The sequence below is a fragment of the Mustela nivalis genome (genome assembly GCF_964662115.1).
Source record: "Mustela nivalis genome assembly, chromosome: 11".
Lineage (NCBI taxonomy): Eukaryota > Metazoa > Chordata > Mammalia > Carnivora > Mustelidae > Mustela > Mustela nivalis.
This window is the reverse complement of record NC_139030.1, coordinates 113427506-113445274: the sequence shown is the minus strand read 5'-3', so window position 1 is coordinate 113445274 and position 17769 is coordinate 113427506. Positions and strand designations below refer to the sequence as shown.

Here is a 17769-nt window from a genome sequence, read left to right as displayed (position 1 = left end):
ACTTAAATATTCTTATTTAAGTATCTTAGAATACGAGCTTTGGTCTTTAAAGACTTGTAAAGCATTTCCTCAGAGAGGCTTAGTTACTGTAGGCATAAAATATTTTAGATTACAAGAATTCTAATGTGTATACTTCATTTTAACTGTCAACAATTAAAAGGAATGAAAAAAAAATTTCTTTAAACATGCCAGAGAGTCTCATTATCATATTTCTTTGTGTTAATAAATAATATTTAAAAGTAAACCAAATATTCAGAAAATTCTAGTTAAACACACAATTAGTAAGAATTGCCACTACAAGTGGAAAATTATAAGAAAGGCTACATCTCACCAACGTCTGAAAGAAAAAGCATAAAGATATGCTGCACATACATTCCCTTAAGAAGGCAAAGTGCAGAGAGCTGAATTTGGGGAGTTTACTTTGTTTAGAGAAGGGTCAATACCCCTGGCCGGTTGAACGACAACGGTCCTCCCCTACCCGGCTTTGCCTCTCAGTAGGATCCTGCTCTTTTTCCCCCCAAAAAGAAAAACTATTTCTCAAGGGCTAGAAAGTATCTTGCCAAATACTCACGAGTAAAATCTCTGACGAAAGTTCTTTGAAAGATTTTTCTCCGCGCGGAGTCGAGGGCACTTTGTCCTTCCTTCCAGGCAGTGAAGAGGCGACTTATCTCTTCTGCGTCGTCTTTTAAACAGATCAAGAAACTGCGGAGTGGAGAATTGCGCGGGATGTAATCTGATCCTGCGCCGCAGAGGGCGAGGAGGGAGTTGAGGATCCCACGGCCCAAAGCTCCTGCCTGCTGGAGCAGAGATGGAGCCTGGTTGGGACGACCCAGGCTTCCTGTTTAGGTCACTGCAACAGTATTTAGGCTAATTTTGCCAAAACTCTTTGAAAGGCTTTTCTTTTGTGGACGAAACAAAGGAAACAGCTTACACTAAGAATTCACGATTACTGGTCTTAAATAACCCTTTCTTCTACTTTCTAGGATTCCTTTTGCATCAGTTGAAAAAACAGAGCACTTCCCCCCCGCCCAGAGTTACATATTTTTAAAGCAGTCTATATGTAGTATTACATTGTTACTTAATAAAATGAACATTTTTCCAGTTTGCTTTTGCTTCAAATTATTTTGTCCATAATATCAGTATACTTGTGCAAAAATCTGGCGGCTACTCCAGTTTCCTATGATTAGAGGGAATACGCTGCCTTCTCTGTTGCAGCACGTCAGGGCTCACAGCCCTGCAGCTCAGCTAGTTGCTGCTGTTGCAACTTTGGTCAATTATGTAAATTCTCTTGTGCCTCTGTTTCTTTTTCCCTAAAATAATGATAATAAAATTTCCCAGGTTTGATATAAGAGTAAATGTATTGAAACATATAAATGTATATGCACATCTAGCATATATAAAGTACTTGAGATAGGCTCCCACACAGAGCAAACCTTCGATAAATGTTAACTATTGTGTTTGTTACTGTTTATCATTTGATGATGATGATATTAACATTTTACATGATTTGTAAGTACTTAACTCTGTCCCTTTGCTCTGCTGTAGGCTGCTGTCATTGAGGTTAACCTTTAGGATTTTCCCAATGGAATTACGGTCATATCAGACTAAGATCACGAGAGCTTCCCTAAGACATCAGAATCCACTATGCCCTGAAACCTTAGGTCATTTGATGAGAAAATCCACCAGTTTCTTGTCTTCTCCGTTTCAGATTGTCTTTATGCCTTCAACTTTTTTTTGATTCATTCCTTTGATCTCTGGGTAAGGGGTAACTTTTCTTCTGTGTTTTTCATATTTATTGAATAACTATTAGGTGTCTAGCTCATAAACCACCACATTTAATTCTCACAACTAGCTTATGAAGAGGATCTTCTCTTTATGATGTAGGTGCCCAGGGCAGGCCACCCCAAGATGACCCACTTTGGCATGAAGTTTACTTTTTCATTAAAAGCAATGAGAACAGGGCACATGGGTGGCTCAGTGGATTGGGCCTCTGGCTTCAGCTCAGGTCATGCTCTCAGGGTCCTGGGATTAAGCCCCACATTAGGCTCTCCATGGGGAACCTGCTTCCCCTCTCTCTCTCTGCCTGCCTCTCTGCCTATTTGTGATCTCTCTGTGTCAAATAAATAAATAAAATCTTTAAAAAAAAGCAATCAAAACACAGCAGATTCGGAAAAGTCTATTTACTTCCCCCCCAATAGCCTAAAATAATTTATGTATTTATTTTTAAAGATTTCATTTATTTATTTGACAGAGAGAGATCACAAGCAGGCAGAGAGGCAGGCAGAGAGAAAGGGGGAAGCAGGCTCCCCGCTGACCAGGACACCCCCCTCCCCATGCAGGGCTCGATCCCAGGGTCCTGGGATCATAACTTAAGCCAGAGGCAGAGGCTTTAACCCACTGAGCCATCCAGGCACCCCTAGCCTAAAAGAATTTAGATAGAATACTTGCTCCAGGAATAGAGCTGTTGCCAGAGATAACTACAATACAACTTGAACTAGGCATGGTAGACACATTTGTTCTTTTTTATCTTCCAGTGAATTGCTTTCTTTCCTTTTGATGTCCTAGACCCCTACGCCCTTCTCCTTAGTTCAAATGACACATAGACCTCATTTTGCCTATCTTTGGAATTTCTACACCTGTGGATTACGCATACGTAAAAAATTAGTATTATTTTCTCCTATTAATCCATCGCCTGTCAATTTAGTTCTTATTCCAGCTAGAAGGACCTTGAAAGACCAATAAAATGTTTCCTTCCCTGCAGTAGTGTAGGAGAGAAGAAATGATTTCCCTCTACCGTGCTAGGTTCTTGGCTGACCACTCTGTAATAAAAAGATCAACAGGAAAAAACAAACACAAGTGTAATCACATGTATGCCTACTGTATACAAGGGCGATACCTAGGAAAACTGAGTAACTCCTTGAAGTGGCCCAAGCCACCACCTTAAACATCTCTAAAGACAGAAGACAATGTTGGGGTGTGGGTGAGCAGTTATGGAAGCTACTGGGAAAAGACAGTAACCGAGGATGCAGTTGCTCTGCGAATTTAAGTCTTTGCCTTCTCCACTGATAAATCCCAGCTAGAGGAAGGGGAGGGAGACCCTGTATAGATGGAGACTTCTCTTATAAATGTACTTGTCCCTTAAAAAAAGGTAACTTCTCCATTTTCAAAGCTTTTCCTGTATCTGGCGTTTTTCAAGAAGTATTCACCCTAAGTAGCAGCTACAGACTTCCAGTTATGGAATGAGTAAGTCGCAGAGATAAAAGGTGCAACACAGGGAAGACAGTTCATGGTGTTGGATGGTGACGCATGGGAAGTGGCTACACTGTGGTGAGCGTGATGACCAAGCACCGTCTTGTGTACCTGAAACTAAGGTAACATCATAAGCGATACATCAATTAAAGAAATTCAAATAAATAAATAAAAGTTATAAATCAAGTCAACGAAATAGTAAGTATGTTCTATTTTTCTAACTTGGAAAAATAAACAAACCAAAAGCAGCCTACAATTACCCTTATACCAAAGAAGAATATTTTGGGGTGATAAACTCCACTCCCTTTCTTTTTTTTTTTTTAATATTTCATTTATTTATTTGACAGAGAGACAGTGAGAGGAGGAACGCAAGCGGGGGGGGGGGGCAGAGGCAGAGGGAGAACCAGGCTCCCTGCTGAGCTAGGAGCCCCATGGGGGGGGGGGGGCTTGATCTCAGGACGCTGGGATCAGGACCTGAGCCACACACGGACCTTAGCCACCGAGTCCCCAGGCGCCCCTCCACTCCCTGTCAGGGGCCACACGTCACAGGTTAAGGAAGGAGGATTATGATCTGCGGATTCAAATCTGTGGTCCGACTTCAACGTGCGGGTGTTGAAACGTTCTTCTGTGCTCCTTGCTCACGCACATTCGGTAACTCACACCGGAACAAAGCCTGGCCGTGTTAACACTGTGCTCCTTGCTCACACACATTCGGTAACTCACACCGGAACAAAGCTTGGCCGTGTTAACACTGTGCTCCTTGCTCACACACATTCGGTAACTCACACCGGAACAAAGCTTGGCCGTGTTAACACTGTGCTCCTTGCTCACACACATTCGGTAACTCACACCGGAACAAAGCTTGGCCGTGTTAACACTGTGCTCCTTGCTCACACACATTCGGTAACTCACACCGGAACAAAGCTTGGCCGTGTTAACACTGTGCTCCTTGCTCACGCACATTCGGTAACTCACACCGGAACAAAGCTTGGCCGTGTTAACACTGTGCTCCTTGCTCACACACATTCGGTAACTCACACCGGAACAAAGCTTGGCCGTGTTAACACTGTGCTCCTTGCTCACGCACATTCGGTAACTCACACCGGAACAAAGCTTGGCTGTGTTAAAACTTCACTTTCAACAAGGAAACGTTGCTGCATAATCATCCCTACCTCCTCCTCTCCGGCCACTCGAGAGAGCCGGGGGGAGGCAGTGGGGGTCCGAATAAACGCGGGCGCCTGGGCGGCTCTGTCGTGAGCCTCTGCCTTCAGCTCGGGTCGTGATCGCAGGGTCTGGGTTCCAGCCCTGCACGGGCCCCTGCTCCCCGGGACGGCTGCTCTCCCGCTCCCGCTCCCCCTGCTTGTGCTCCCTCGCTCGCTGTGTCTCTCTCTTCAAATAATAAAAACAAAACAAACAAAGAATCAAGGGGAGAGAATGCGCAGCCCCGGGAGACAAGGAAAGAGGGAAAGCAGGAGCAGGGCTGGGAGCGGGACAGGACAGGAGGCCGCGCAGCTCCCCAGCCACGGCCTCTCCAGGCGCCCTTCAAGGTCTTCTAGCCCTCGGAGACACACATCCTTCTACCACTCCCTTTTCCCTCGTTAACAAGAAAAACACAGGCCCCACATGGCACCGGGTAGGCCAAGTCACTAAACTGGGGCTTAACTATTGCAATTTCGACCTTCCCCCAAAAGGTCAACCCTAACTGATTATTCAGGAACTTCCTGATCAGCACAAGCGGGTGGTCTGCGGCCCAGGGCCTCCACGTTCCCCAAGGTTCTCAGCTAGTAAGACCTCTGGCCCTTAGCCCTACGCAAGATGACCTGACCTGGGACAGTCTTGTCTTTTCATTTGCTAACGACCTCCTCGTTCCACACCCTGCTTCGGAAAACCTTCATTTGTACAATTCCTTGGAGCTCTCCTCTATTTTCTAGATGGGATGATCAAAGTCATGACTTGCTTAATAAAGCCCATTTGACCTTCATGTCTAGTTGGTTGGATTTTTGTTCTTTAACACCCTAAAGTCGTTGAAGAAATCTGCTTTCTGTGAGGTGAAGAACTCTATTTGGAAGAGCGAGCAACTGTGGAGCCGAAATGAATCCCGCAGAGACTGCCCATTGCACATTTACGTAGCACTCAGCTTCGATGAAGACCTTTCACCGTTTAGTGTCCGTGTAGCTGACCCAAACTGGCATATTCTTGTCCCAGAGCGAGCCTGGGGACACGATGGAAAGAGACTGTTGAGATGAGACGGTCACTGTCGCTACCTGCTCTGTGGACTCAGCTTCTCCCTTCCCTGAGCTCTGCCTGTGCCCGTTCTTGCGGGTTTACCCCCAGTTTGCAGTCCGCTCTGCACAAGTCTGAGTCGAAATTAGTTGGATTAAAAAAAAATGTTCTCACCAACAATTCGACTATTTGCCATTGATCTTAAAGCTCTTTTTATCTCTCGGGATCTGGTTGTTTCAAACCCCATCTAATCCTGGGGACTTTTCCTTTTCATTCCTTACCACTCTCTGAACGCTCTACTTCCAGCGCTCACAGGACTCAAATACACTCCAGGCTCTTCACTATGAGCTGGTCCGTATCTTATCCAAGCTATAAAACAGTCTTTTTTTTTTTTTCTTTATTAGTCCAATGTATCAGGAAACATTTCCTAATTTTATTCATTAAGAATCTTGTCCATTAAAATAAATCGAATGTTTCAACAAGTTCAGGTAAGTCTGTAGGAGTGAGACGAATCTGGAAGGAACTTAGTTCCTTAAAGGAATTGTGAGAAGAGCACACAATGTTGCAACATAGAGAACCACCAAATTCGACAGGATGTTCCAAACCAACGTCTACAGAAGATTTTATAAACATCTTCTTCTTTTTTAAAGATTTTTGTCTATATTTATTTATTTGACAGACAGAGATCACAAGCAGGCAGAGAGACAGGCAGAGAGAGGGAGAAGCAGGTCCCCACTGAGCAGAGAGCCCGATGTGGGGCTCGATCCCAGGACCCCGGGATCCTGACCTGAGCCAAAGGCAGAAGCTTAATGACTGAGCCACCCAGGTGCCCCTAAAGTCCCTATTTTTACTAATGTGAAAAATTTGTTCTGTTTTAACCATTAAGTATCTCAATTTTCTTAATTTCCAAAAAGAGACTTCCAAAAAAGCAATTCCAAAAGCAACTCTTCTCATAGGGAAGAAGGGAATTAGATATATTCTGGGAAGAAAGGGAATACTTAGCTTCTTTTTAAATTGTTCTCTGTGGCAGATGATGTTATTTGTTTATACATTCTCTGCTCCTCCCTTGGGGTCCCTCTTTGATAACCAGGGACAAGAGCATATATTCCCTCCACATCGGCATCAAGTTTTGCTCTATTGCTAGCTTCGGCTAATAGAATGAGCTGATAAAAAACACATCAGCAACAGCTAAACAGATCTTTATGAGCTTTATGGGAAGTTTATGAATTTTGTAGTTGTATACTTATTTTCTTCATTTTCTCTGACAGATGACTCTCATGTCCCCCACATGAGGGTTATTCTTTTGAACACTTTACTGTGGTTTCACTTAAAGAAGAAATGGGGCACCAGCACAGATGACCCACCGAGGTCACTGAAAATAAACCCTCTCTTGGTAAAAGCCCTGCGGTGTTGGGGGGAGCTTCTCTCTCCAGCATAACTTAGGCAGAAATGAATACTACACTCTCCGCTTACAGATGTTCTCCCCTCGAAGATCTATTATCCTCACCGCACCCATATTACTAGATTGTATAACCCCGGGGACTGAGCTAAACTGGACCCTTGAACTGAATTCCTTCTGTCTCTCTGGAGCCATTTTCCTTTTTTGTTTTTTCTTTCTTTCTTTCTTTTCCCCTGCGCACTTCATTGCCGGATATGAAGTAATCTGAGGGGAATGCGCTCTGGAGACTTACTGATGTTGAGCTGCAGCACAAACAGAATCAAACACCGATCGATCTGAAATATGTTGCAGCCTGAAGTAAATTCTTGTGTAGCAAATCATAATAACAAAAGGGTATTTAGGAATTTATGGTCACAAACTGACTCTCCTATCTGGACAAAGTTGTAGAGAACTAGTTATAGAAAACTAGTGCTTCTCTAATTTGGTTGAATTTTCGCATGGAAATCAAAATGAGAGCCTACATACAAACTTACACTAGAATCATTATGTTACTTTTGTTTTCTGTAGTTCATATTTTTATTAATAAGACAATTCTTTCTTTGTTGTACGAATGATTGTTGGGAAGTAGTGGTAACACTGGGACCTTGAAGGTCTAGTCATGGATGAGGGTGGTGTGGCCTTCTCAGACCTGCGGTCGTAACTCACGTTACTAACAGGCAGACATCTTGAGCAAATGATTTTCCTTATCGGACAAAACATATTAACTAAGAAAACAGGAAAAGCTACATTTTTGTATCATCTGTGCTTAGGCATTGTATTTCATAATTAGAGCTACTTATTGATTTTTTAAAATGTAATGTCTCAGAGGAAAAATAAAACAAGTTGAATTCCTAACTTCTTCTTTCTAGGTATCTAGAATCAGATATTCTATTAGCTAGCACGGTGAGATTACTTAGAACCTTTGCTTTCATTAATGTGCTTTTTCCCCCAAATCTTACTTAGTTTGTCTAACTCCTCTGTGAGAATCTGGAATGTTTCTCTGTATCTCTAAGACATTAATAAAGAGGTAAATGCTTTTGCTTTTCCCTGATGAGATGGGATTTGTTATGCTTCTACCTCTGCGAAGTAAGTCCCAAGGAAGTGACACGCCTGTTAAAAAAGCACCATGCAATCTTAGGTCACAGTAATTGATCTGTATCATCGAGCGAAAAGAAAGTAACATGCCCACTTCACTTTGGGGTATTTTGCTCTCCTATCTGGACAAAATTGTAGAGAACAATTGTCAAAGCAGAGTGTGCTCACAGTAGCAAGATAAGACCTAGTTTTCTTAAGGCAAACACATTTATATATCTTATAAATACATATGTCTAAAAATATTGATGCAACCTGGGATATTTAATTTTAAGAGGAGAACTCAAGCTGTGGAGAGTTATAGTCTATATTCTCTTGAAGTATTTAGGAGGTGATTGTGTAGAAACAACAGTACCTCTGTTCTGTATCACTCCACAGAGAGTAATTAGATGGAAGAAGTTACTGGGGGCCCGTGACTACTGTAGTTTAAGGAGAGAGGATGAGCCGCGCAGTGGTGAGGAGTGTGTCTGCTCCTTGCAGGGGTGGAGGAGGCCCCGGGATATGCGGACATTGTTCTAAAGACGTCCTGGCACTGGGTGAGGGAACTGGACCAACAGACCCGGAGAGCTGCCTCCAGTATTCAAAACCCTTGCGCGCTTTACTCCTTGATTAGTGGAAATGGTAATACAGCTACGCATATAAAAATAAATAAATAACACAACAACAATAATCAGTGCTTGCTTAAGGCTTATTTGTTGCCAGACGTTACTCTCCATGTGTTCTACTTAAGGAACCATTGTGAAATGGGTCATTCTATTTTTCTATTTGGAGATTAAGATAAATGGTCCATTCACTTGCGCAAACTGGAAGAGCTAATGAATGACAGTGGGGTATGAATCCAAATAGTTTGAATTCGGAGCATACAACTTAAGTATTAGGTCACACTTCCTCCCTGTTTTAGGCCTTATGTCACCTTTCTTATATGTTTCCATAATAACTACTTAATGTCCTTCATAAACTAGAAAAAAAGTTTCATAAACCCACGTCTAGTAATTTCTAAATAAAATATAGTCAGAAATAGAGAAATTCTATCTCTATTACACAAAAAAATTACACACTGCTTTGTGCATCAGTAGATATTTACAGTGATATCAAGTGCACTATTTTTATAAAAATATAACATTAAAAGCAAAAAATCAATCAACATGGAATAGGTAAACACATTGTGGTGATCATTTGGTAGAATCTTATTGGAGAAGTAGGTGTCATGAATATCTGTGAACATGCCGGAACTCAAAAATCAATCAGTAAGTGAAAAACATGGGTGCCCGGTGGCTCAGTCAGTAGAGCATGTAAGTCCTGGTTTAGATGTTCTAAGTTTGAGTTCCATACTGGGTGTAAAGATTACTTTAAAAATCTTAAAAAAAAAAAAAAACTCAAAAATCAAGATCATCATTTATTGGAATCCTGGGTGGCTCAGTGGGTTAAGCATCTGCCTTTGGCTCAGGTCATGATCCCAGGGCTCTGGGGTCGAGTCCCACATCAGGCTCCTTGCTCAGCAGGGAGCCTGCTCTGTCTCCACCTGCCGCTCCCCTGCTTATGACAAATAAATACATAAAGTATTTTTTTTAAAAATCACATCACTTTGGAAGCCCACGAACGTAACAGTGCATATTAAGGACAGAGGTGTGTGCACTGAAAGACGCACCTGCCGCAGCCGGTTGTCCCGGAGGAAAGGAAACGGGAAGGAGAGAGGAGCGCGACCGGGAAAGGCTAAAATAGTGGAGCTTTCAGTTGTATTTGTAATATTTTATACTTTTATATAAGAATACTGCATAATTCTGTATTTCATATAAAACACTATGCAGTAAAATGTAACTAAGTTCATGTAAATACATAGAAAATATAAAAATGTTAACATTTATTAACTGTAAATGATCATTACTTGGATTTTTGATGTTTTATTTCTTGTACTTTTCCTTGATGATGAATATTTAAGTGAAAAATCAAGCGGAGCATGTACCCGCACAGCACTGGAGAGAGAAGGTTTCCACTGTTCATTGTCTCCGAAATGTTTAATTTTTGAAATTCTAAAATCTTCCTAAATAAAAGCAAAAAGTATGGCATCAAGGCAATGTTAAAAGAAGAATAACTTCTTGAAACATTATTCTGTTTGGCCATTTTTATCCCAACGTGACTGTGGGAGTCGGGAGTTTTTACTGTCATAACGTGAGGCTGTTCTCTGATGTGACTTCCAGTCCAGTGCACGACGGGCAGGAGCGTTTCCAGGCTGACTGCACTACAGCGGCACAGATCCGACGGCCGGCGGGGCTCACGGAGTAACTACGCGGGACGAACACCATCACCCTCTTCTGAACGTGCTGCTTTTTCTCTTCAGTGGCCTTTCTGGCCGAGGTAGTGACCAGCCTTGGCAGGACGAGTGACCCGGGGCACAAGTCTCCGGCCTGCCCCACGCGCGTGGCACAGCAGGTGCCTTCGGAATTTTGTCCTCAAAGGGGATTTCTTTTCTGCCTCCGTTTTGCCTTTATTATGAGGAAAATGAATAAGTAAAGTTCCTTGGGGTATGGCTGCTCTATAGACAGGAGCGTCTACTTAGTAGGATGTGAACTGCGGACTATGAGCTGAAGGCTCGAAAGTCGTTCTTGATCCGAAGTCCTGATGCCCCTTTCAGTCTTGCAATGTCACGTATGACTCTTGGGACAAATATGATGCCACACAAGGAGCAGCACATAATCTCTGCATCGGCCCTGCCCCGGAGAGCCTGGCTGATGAGGTTCTGTGACCTGCCCTGACCCCAGAGCCCCCGAGGACAGCCTGCCGTCCTCCCTGTGTTGTACCCAGCCGCCGCTCTCCCCCAAGACCCCCCGAGGGGACCCAGGTCCTTGGACTTTCGCTCGTTCCTTCATCGAGGAACAGAAGTTCACTTTGAGAAGGGCTGGGTTTCCGCAAAGCAGGCAAGAGCGCAGCTGACTTAGCTGATGACTACGTTTTCCAGTTTATTGTCCTGCTTGGCAGTTAAACTGTGTATTTATCCCGGATTTCTAAGTCCTTCTACGGTTGACATTTGGGGACAGTTGTCGCAGTCGGCTCTCCTGTGCGCTGCAGCAACATCACTGGCTTTTGTCTGTCAGACGCCAGTAGCCAGTTCCCACTCAACAGTGACAACTAAAGATGTTTTCGGACATTTTTTTCTGAGACCGTGAGAGGGGGCAGGGCGGGGAGAGGGAGACAGAGAGTCTGAAGCCCAAAGCAGGGCTTGATCTCATGACCTGAGCTGAAATCAAGAACTGGATGTTAAACCCACTGAGGCACCCAGGCGCCTCTCCAGACGTATCTAACCTCATCCCCTAGATGGCAAAATCTGCTTCGAGCTAGAACCACGGTGCTGCCGTGAGCTCAGTTCTGCCAGACCTGACGGCATTTGGGTGTTCTGCCCAGCGGCCGGGTCCTACACTGACTGACGCCATGCCCTACATTCTTCCTCCGAAATTCTCCTCCGCAAGCTTTGGGCCTTTGGTTAGATGGCTTCTTTGCCGAGTTCATCCAGTTGTAGAAAGTGAGCTCTCTTTCCATTGATTTTCATTCCAAACAAAATGAAATATCAGTAAAATAAAATAACTGATCAAATAAAAGTATCTGTTAATTATAAAAAGTAGGAAAAGTCTAGAAAAGCCCAAACTCGAGTAAAACATTTCTCATATACATTGCCCAACTACACGCATCACAAAAATCATTCTGCATATTCTCATAGATGTTCCTATACAGGTGCGTGTACATTATGCGTTTCTGCTTTTGAACTGAGATTACATCATGTCTACCCATAGCTACTCTATTTCTAATCATTTAACTTTTTTTTTCACAGTATATACTCTTCTAATACATTATTTTCATGGTTTAATGCTATTTAATTACAGATGTTTCATTATTTAGTTAATGAATGTCCTGTTGTCAGAAAGCTTCAACCTTTAAACTAATGTAAAAGATCTAAATTCCACAGGAAATAGATCCCAGAGAGCCTGTAGTCCCTGACACCGTATTGATATCAATTATGTATTTTATGTCAAAGGAATTAGACCTGTTTTCTCCATGAAGTCAGCCAGGTTGCTGCCGTAGATCCAATGATCTCTGTGTTTTCTTAGGCAAATGGCCGTATCTTACAGTATCAGAAAAAGTTGCAAAGGCAGCATAAGGTTGTTGAGCTTTAGGTAGAGGAGAAAATGTACACACGTTCGGTAAGTCTGTTTAAAAAGGAGACTTAGACCGGAGTTCAGGTTCATCTAAGTAACAGTCCGTCTAACTGCTATATGTAGTGTGTACATAGGTGCATTAGAATGCCTAAAATTATGTTTATGACAACATATCTCAAAAAAGTTTCAAGTGGTACCAGGTAATGGGTTAAAAATAAATTAAGGATACTTAGTTTTTTGAATTTTACTCTGATCACTTAAATTACCAAGTATCTTATAGGAAATAACTGTATGGGTAATAATTCTTCATTCAAAATATGTATCTTATTTAAAACAAAAAAAATTTTTTTACCTCTTTGTTGTTAAGTGTATATTTGTGCTTTCACTAATCTTTTCTAAAAGAAACCAAAAAAACCATACTGCTTGGTGTCACTTGGAATTCTGAAGAAAAATGGCTCTGATGGGGATTTGTGATGATCTCCCTTTGTCTACTGGTGTAAGACACAGCCACAAAAGCAAGAATGGTTGGCAGGCAGAATTTGATGAGATTTTCTGAAAGAATCTTAAAAATATTGCTAACAGATAAACCTTATTTTAGAAAGTTAAATAGTTCTTTTCATAAATTTATTATTTTTATTAAAATATATTCACTTACAAATTTCCTAGGAAAAATTTCTAAGTGTAAAATAAAACAACATGTAAATAAACAACATGGACATATTTCCTGAGTATTAACCGTATGATACGCTCTGTTCTAGGATCTAAGGAAACACTAAAGAATGAGACAGTAAAACCCTTGTCTTCTTGAAATCTTTGTTCTAACAATAAACTGAATGTCACTAATGACGTAATGATGATTACAGCAAACAAAAGAATGTCTTACCTTATAAAATATCTCCTTTTAAAGCTGCTTAGAAAAAAGTTATTTCAAGAGCTTCATGTAAAATTCTATTTCTTTAATTTATATAAAACTGTGTTAGTTTATCTTGTAGAGGTTTTCACTAATTTCAACATCTGAAATGTAAAAAACAAAATTTTATTCATTTCACATCTTGATTAATTTCTTAAAACTTTTAGAATGGAATTTTATGGTTAAAAGATTTAATTCAGTCTTTAACCAGCTGAACGTCACCGCTTACGATAGTACCGGTATCCCAGCTCCCTCAAACATACTTCCAAGGTTTTTTTTCTCAGTTTTATAGGCAAAACATATAAAAATTTTAATTTGCAATTCATTGACTAACACTGACATTGAATGTTCATTTTCTTATTAAACATTTTCACCTTTTCTTTTGTGAAGTGTTATTTATATTCCTTGTTCATTTTACATTTTTGGTGCGCATATTTGTTGTTGATTTATGAGAGTTCAAACTTAGTATCCCAGATTTTCCCTTTTAAAAAACTTAAAACTGAGGTAAAAGGTAAACTGATGCTTATTTTCATTAAACCATCATCATTATTATTACTGTTATTCTCATATCATATTCTCATATCATCATATAGATCTCTTTGTTTTAGTACAACTTAGTCTAATAATTACCTTATCCTTAAACATGTACATTTACATAAATGTATATAAATATATATATTAATAAAAATTGTTGAGCTCCCAATATATACATACCTAGTATTCTGCTATACCTTTTACAAAATTATCTTAATCCTTAAGCAATCCTCTAAAGTAGCCTTTGTTACTACTTTGAATTTGAAGAAATGTGAACCTCGGAGAGCTGACGTCAACTGACGAGAGTTTAGCGCTTAAGGCAACAAGTAGCCAAGCACAGTCGCAGACCAGATCTGCAGTGACGCCTCACCGTGGCCCTTCCCTGGGAAGTGGTATTGCCAAGGCAGAGGCCATGATCCCGCCAACAGGGCTGTGTCTGGTCATCACAAAACTCACTTCACTTCCTCCCATCTTTTCTGCCTCGTCTCCTTATGCAAAGACCGATGTTGTTGAGGAAAAAGGAGTGTTCGGTTGGGGTGTTTATTCGAATGGGAGAAAATTGGAGTAGAATCAAAATTTTTCAAAAATAGTGAGAAAACTGTGTTACTCGGAATACTATCATCCTTCAAATTCTATGAAAATGATGATCTCTGGCTCCGGGAGACTCATGTGGGGCTGTTTGTGGTCAATTAGTGCCCTCTGCTGACAACATGTTAAATGTCTTCATCTGGTCTTCAGAGTGTTTAAGGTTATTAGAAATACAAGAAATTTCACCTATAAATCTCATCTCCAAAGACGTGTAATTAAATCTAAAAGAATTGAAGTGCCTTGCCTCATCGCCAGACCTAGTTAATGATTCAGGACAGAATGACCCCTCGATATCACGATCAGTATTGAGATCAGTCATGCGTTGACTAAATTTAAAACAATATTTTTCCCTGACAATATTTTCATTTTCTGAGACTCCAAAACAAAATTCACCATCGTCAAAGAAATTTTTTTAAGTTATTACAAATATTTTAAAAGTAAAATGTCTGTTCAGGTGAAGAACAAGTCATATAGTACAGAAAAGTGGGAAGAGGAAACTAAACATCTTTCTCTCCTGTCCGCCTGATTCCACTCGCAGAGGTGTCTGTCGTTCTGGAAGTTATTTATATTTTTCCAAAATCGAAGTACTGTTTTCCAACTTTTTTAAAAATGTAAAGCTCCGATCTTGGAGCTACTTTCATATTGTCACATGAAGATATAAGCTCTTTTTAGCACCACGGACTTGGAGAACTGTAGGCGAGTGTAGAATGTCCTTGGTCAGGTTTGCGGACACTGCCTCATGATTAATTCAGGTCGCGCATTTCTTCTCGGATGGTGACAGGATTGAGGCTGTCCTGTCCGGATTTCCTTCCGTCAGGAGGCATGTGACTCTGGTCTGTCTCGTTACTGATGACGAACAATCACTTCCGTCACTTACTGGAGGGGTCGCTGGCCGACCTCTCCGTCCTAAGCCACCCCCTGTGTCTGCTTCTGTGCAGAGAGGGGGTTTGCGTGGCAGAAGTGCTCAGCTGAGATATAAAATCAAAATAATTACTTCGTCGAGTCCTTCATCTCACAAGGAGGGAACAGGATAGATCTCCGGATGGGAGTGTTGGTCTCCTGGCCTCTCGTTTGACTCCAGCTCCCATTTCTGGAGGGACACACAGGTCCGGGGGTCTTTGCACAGGTGCAGAGGGACGGTGAGGAGGGGTCTGGTGAGTTAAATAATTAGGATAAGTCTGAAATTTGTCAGTAAGTAGGTCCAAAGGTGACATGTGAAGCATAATAATGATATTTTCATTGGCAACTAGACGATCCAGAAAGGCTGACACTTTTTCTTAAAACATTTAGTAAGATTGTCATATTTTTAAAAATCATATTAAAATTTTAGTCCTGTAAATCGTTATTTTAAATTTTGTTATTTGGTAAAATTTTTCAGTTTGCACATATATTTTAAAAAATACTTTTAAGTGCCTCTTGGACAAAAGCTTTTTGAAAACGTGAAATTTTTAAATGTTCAGATTTAATTTAATTTTCATTTGACAAAATGTTTCAAATTGTATGCACTTGAAGTAGAACAAAATTATGCCAATATCTTGATGATGCCATAATTATTAATGGTGCTGAAATGTAGGCGAGACAGATCAACGGTGTGGGCCGGACATATAAACACTTACGAGCTACGCATGTATTCAGTTTGTTGTTCCTCCAAAGCATCACTGGCCAATTAACTAAACAACTAGATACGCAGAATAAAATCCACTTGAGAGGTCTTATGTGTCTTTCTGCCATACAAAAATTGTAGCTTCACAACATATAATACAACTTCATCTTTATGAATTGTATTTGTCTAAGACAGAAAATATTTTATGCAATAATGCGCTAACTTGATTAACAACTTTCAATATTTAACAAATGGTCATCATTATGCTTTGCTGCTTCCCCCTTCACCATAATACAGACAGAGGTATTTCCTGAATAACCCATTTACCAAGCATTTATTGACCACCTACTGCATGCCGCTACTGGAACTGTAGCAGTAAGCAAACCAGACAACCATCCCTGCTTTCTTAGAACTTCCCGTTTTAGTGTATTTTTCATCAAAGGGTTCAGGGGACGTATTCAGGCATATGACACGGCTTTCGGTCATGTGATAGCACGCACAGACTCTCTCAATTTTCTTCAATGACATGACAGATTTGGGCTGAATTAACATGTGGTTTGGTAGGACAAGGTCGTACTTGCAGAGAGATGTATCAGAAGACTTGAAGAAAGGGTCTGGCCTTGGGGGAGATTTTAGGGGCAAAAGGAAGCAGAAGAATGATAGGAAAATGTCAACGCAGCCAACAGTATGCCAATATTACTGAGTAGAATTAAAAGAAGAACCAAGGAAAATACAAATTTAAACAGAGTTTTGTTACAGGACAGACAGACATTCTGGAAAGTAAGCAGAATAAGGTAGATCAGTTCGTACCTCAATATGTAAAGAGCAGTCACAGAACCGCCTCCTGCACATCCCCGTGGAAACGCGGTGATCAACAGGGGTTTGCACACACAGAGAAGCGGGGCTGACTGAGAGTGCTGTGCGTGCGAATTCCGCTCCCCTCACAGCGAAGCCAGTTCAGAAGATGGTATTTTCAAGGCATTTGGTTCCTGCGTTCTATTAGGATCGTGTCGGATCCATGCAGCAGCGACTCATTAGAGAGCTTGGGAAGTGCGGCGCCTGCCCAAGACTCACCTGCACTGGGAAGAGGATTTCCACTGTTTGGACCACAGTCATTTTTCTCCCTTTGAGTGGAAGTCACTCGGAACCCAGGCGACATCCATTCAAACCGCAGTCAGACCAAACCATGAAAGCGTGACGACACTTGGTTCTCTCTCTCTCGCACAAATGTAAGTAATGAAATGATAAATCACAAGAGTGAGGTGGATTTTTCATGTTTATCTTAAATCAGGGAGCAAACCTTCCGTTCACGAACACAGATGACACTGGCCCGCATTTACTTCGTGTGACATTCCGGCTTCATTACCTACGTGTCCCTAAGTATGGAAATAACCTTCGGTGAGTTGAACATTTCTTTAGGCCGCATGCGTGAGGGGCTGTTTTCCATCTTGAAACACATCCTCGGACCCTTGTTTTATTCATGCTTGTGGAGAACGTTTATCTCACGCTCGCAAGGAGGGCCCGAATCCATTCTGCGGCCTGACATGACCCGAACTCCAGTCCAGTCCACTGTCTCTCTTCCCATTTAGTAGTCAACGGCCCAAAGCTGGGGCGAACTTCTCCTATTTATTTGTTTACTTATTTAAGATTTTATTTATTTATTTGAGAGATAGAGAGAGCGAGCACAAGCAGGGGGAGGGACAGAGAGAGAAGGATGCATCCTCCCCACCAAGCAGGGAGCCTGACGCGGGGCTCGATCCCAGGACCCTGGGATCGTGGACTGAGGGGAAGGCAGAGGCTTAACCCACTGAGCCACCCAGGCCCCCCTTCATTCATGGTGTCGTGCCGTGCTGTGTATGATTTTTACACAAATAATTTATCCAGTTGCTTTTCATTTTATTTTTTTTTAACATTGTATGTTTTGAGGAATATGTACATCCCACACGAGGTTCCAGCTCACAACCCCAAGATCAAGAGCCTCAGG

The 17769-nt window shown here is 41.5% G+C and overlaps 1 protein-coding gene across 6 annotated transcripts in view; it reads right to left on the bottom strand.

Moving 5' to 3' along the window:
• The window catches only part of TFPI (tissue factor pathway inhibitor), a 99764-nt gene that overhangs the window by 64149 nt on the left and 17846 nt on the right, over positions 1–17769 (bottom strand). For 4 of the 6 annotated variants that reach the window (XR_014300643.1, XM_082691075.1, XM_082691079.1 and 1 more), the window contains exon 1: positions 572–842. The gene's annotated coding sequence lies outside the window, so the exon portion shown is untranslated. Of the gene's footprint in view, positions 1–571; positions 843–13033; positions 13165–17769 lie in introns of those variants that run through there. The other 2 variants (XM_082691076.1, XM_082691080.1) reach the window with 2 other exon arrangements.